This window comes from Lygodium microphyllum, chromosome 13 (genome assembly GCF_053477565.2).
Source record: "Lygodium microphyllum isolate KBCC chromosome 13, Lygodium_microphyllum_v1.1.10, whole genome shotgun sequence".
Lineage (NCBI taxonomy): Eukaryota > Viridiplantae > Streptophyta > Polypodiopsida > Schizaeales > Lygodiaceae > Lygodium > Lygodium microphyllum.
In genome coordinates, this window is record NC_141147.1 from 68,515,820 (window position 1) to 68,519,528 (window position 3,709).

Sequence of the window (3,709 nt, forward strand, 5' to 3'; positions counted from 1 at the left end):
AAGAAAACCTAAGTTTCCTATTATGAGAGAAGACTCCCTTCACCTCCCCAGGGCAATTCTTAATGATGTTGTCAAGGTTCTTATCAAATATTGGAGTCCCTCTGTCTCATTGGTTCCTTGTCCACCAAATGCTCTTCATGGCCTCACCATGTAACACATCCCACAACTTCCAACTTTCATGATTCATGTTTCCCTTATCGCCTAAGGAGATAGTAATTACATATGCTTTAGTGCAGCAGCATAGGGAGAAACGCCCTTCGAGGGGCTTAGTGCCTCGTTGCATCTCAACGATGCTGTAATCACTTTTACCTTTGAATATGATCCACACATTACCCAAAAAAGAAAACAACGCATGCTTTTTCTCTTGGTTGCCATTTTTAAAATCAATTTAGTAAATTGGAACCGGACCTATCTTTTCGTGATACTCATTAATCCATTTACGAAAAAGAAGGATAGCATGATTTCCTGCTAAAGCTGCGAAGAAGTGGGGCATAGAAAAGAGGCCTGACTGACTGGTGAGTACATCGTACTGTGTACATAATTGTCATTTATAGGCATGACGAGCTTTTCCATGCAGTCAAGTTTTAGATGGGAAGCGAAGCTGAAACAGGATATCTCATCGGTAAGACCCATTACCATTTTTCGATCAGGTCAATGAACACAAGCGTATCGACAGTAGAGCAGATCGGTCTGACATGTGGGTTGTCCTTTGCTCCAGCTCAGTCTCAGCCCTCTCAGCAGCCAGCTCAGATGCAAGGTACCCAGCACAGAGAGTGCTGCTGGTCGTACTGCAACAAGCAGCAGGATTTCGACTTCTCAAACGATTGCATTGTGCAGCCGCCAGGAGGTGCCTTTCCTTGAAGAGGTACATCTTTGTTAAGGGACTATTTCCGGTGACAGCAGAGGACTCTTAATGCTCTCCCCAGCTCTAGCTTGCAGTGTGCTTGCGGTGGTCAGAATTGGACCATTGGTGCGTGTGGTAGTATAAGAATTCTATCAAAATATTTGGTACAAAATGGTCAGATGTGGCGAAGCTGAAGGGAAGCAAGAGCGCATGCTCCTTCAACCGCTATTTGAAACAGACAAAGAATATCATAAGTCAAGCCTTCCTTTAGAGAGACAACTACAGTCCATGTTTTGCTAAATTGTAGTGATTCATAGGTGCAAAAATATTAAACTAGTTAACATGTATTATCGAGATGCACTCTTCCACAAAACTAATAGCATGCCAAATGTACTGAACGTCTATTGTCTTGCTTCCATTCTGCAGCATGCTCAAATGGATTGGTAAGCTGACTCAAGAATGAGAAGAAGGTGTCAAATTGATGAAGCTTTTAAGAATAATTAATACCATGATTGTAAATGTGTTGGCATGTCAATATATTTTCCAGGCAAGAGTTCAAATACACAAGTACCTTGGATGACTATATTGATTAGAAATCTGCTAAGCTGAAGAGTAGCAGTGTTGAAGCAATTATACATATATTGTGAGAGTGAAGAAGTGTGGAATCGTATGAACAAAACAAAGAGTGAATAGAGAGAGAGAGAGAGAAAGACAATGAAACACAAAAAATCTGTACTGAAGAATGCTGTATAAGGATGTGGAGAGAATGTCTGTGTATGTATCCACCTCGAAGAACCCACTCTTCAAGAACCCGAGGGCAGTTTCCATGGTCTGGAGCCTGAAACTGAGAGCACGACTGACAGAGAATGTGAAGGCCGAGGCCAATAAATAGGCTAGAAATAATGCACTAGGAAATACAGGCCGGTTGCATTAAATGCAGCTGACTGGATAGAAAAATTGTTTGACCAGTTGTTTGACCATCTGTCTGACCTAACACGTGTCCTATTGACGATGCTCTTGCGCTCCTGCCACATGGACTGCTTGTTGTACTTGCTGCATATAGAGACTACCTGCTACACCTGCCTGTCCAGGGAATGTCAAGCTCTAACACCCCCTCTCAGATACTGGACATGGCAGAAGGTCAAGGGATCTAGAGTGCTGTCAAAGTAAAGCCCGAGGAAGTGCCTTCGTAAACAAGCTTGCAAGATTGTCCTTTGTCTTGCATTATACTAGGGAAATAGTCTCCTACAAAATCTTCTCTCGAATGAAATGGTACTGGATCTCAATATGCTTTGTCCGAGTATGAAACACATGATTCCTGACCAAGGCAATGCAACTCTCATTGTCTCATTGAAGAACAACAGGACCTCTTTGCGGGCAGCCAAGCTCCTCCAAGAGCCCGCGAAGCCACACTATCTTACATGTAGTAGAAGACGCCACTTGATATTCTATCTCAGTTGATGATAGGGCAATAGTGGGTTGCTTCTTATTGCTCCATGAAACAACGCCAACACCCAAGGTAAAGCAATAACGTGTTGTGAATCTTTGATGATCCACATTGCTAGTCCAATCTAAATCACTCCATCCAGTATGTACCAAATTTGTAGCAGCGGTACCTGCTGGATAATAGATCCTACAATCAGGAGTCCCCTATAGGAACTGCAAAATCCGTTGAGCAGCTTGCCAATGCACCATCTTGGGTTTGCTCATGAACCTAGCCAATCCATATCCATCATCCCAAACTTCTCACGAAGTGCTGCCTTCGTTTGCTGGACACATAAACATCCTCATGCGAATCCCTATTCAAGAATGTTGTCTTAAGGTCCAATTGATGTACCTTTCAACCATAATTTGCAGCCATAGCAATTACACATCTCACCCGCACTTATATGGGATTAGGAGCAAAAGTTTCCTCATAATCTATGCCCTTCTTTTATGCACAACCTTTTTGTTGAGAATCTATCAATCACACCTTGTGTATGCCCCTTTGTATGGAACAGCTAGGTTAGGAAGATGCAGTTTATTCTAGGAAGAGAGACAGAATCCCATATGCACAGTGGATGAAATGTGCCACCAAGCAATCCTATATAATGATGTACTTGACTATCACTTTCATATGATGATAATGCAATAGTACTTGTCTCTTTGTGTCAAGTCTCTGTGTCATTGTCAGTCCTACACAAGATTGTGTTTATGAGTTCAAGTCTCAATCTTGAAACCTAATTCACTTGTGTAACAGTTGTCTTCTTTGTCTATGTCATCATGAGGTTTATCTCTACCTTCCAACCTCCATAGCTTCTGCCATGCTCTAGATCCCGCATTTCTAACATGGTATCAGAGCGCAGCTGAGCATGGCTTAGCATGTTTCAGGTCCTCTTTCTGCTCCCTCAGTCTCTCATAATCTCTATCCAGCTCAGCTCAAGTACATGACTTCATCTTCAACTTCATTCTCATCTTGGACTGCTTGGCAGCCATAGCCACCCTGCACCCTGCCTGCTTCAAGCTCCTGGATCTCTGTCCACAGGTCATATCTTGCTGTGACTCCTTCTGGGAAAGTATTCCTATGCTTCCATAGCTCCTCTGTGTCAACTCAGAACTCAACATTGCCCTAACCACAGCTCAGCATTGCTCAAATTCTTAATCTCTGTTTTTTGGTCCACCATAGCCAGATTTGACCTGCCCACCTTTGAGCACTCCAATCTCATCATAGAAGCTGAATCAGCTTTCGATTCCTTCTGGGGGATTGCTCTACACCTCAAGGCGCTGCAGCGTGGCACCATACACGACGACATTGGAGTCCATACACGACGGCATTGAAGAAATCGACAGATCTGGCCGAAATCTGCGCCTGTCTCTGATTTTCGA

The 3,709-nt window shown here is 43.2% G+C and overlaps 1 long non-coding RNA gene across 1 annotated transcript; it reads left to right on the forward strand.

Annotated features, from left to right (window-relative positions):
• Positions 1–409: 409 nt before the first annotated feature.
• On the forward strand, positions 410–895 carry LOC148026737 (uncharacterized). The gene is made up of 2 exons (XR_015692780.1): positions 410–622; positions 719–895. It is a non-coding gene; the product is annotated as an uncharacterized LOC148026737 (long non-coding RNA).
• The last annotated feature ends 2,814 nt before the right edge of the window (positions 896–3,709 follow it).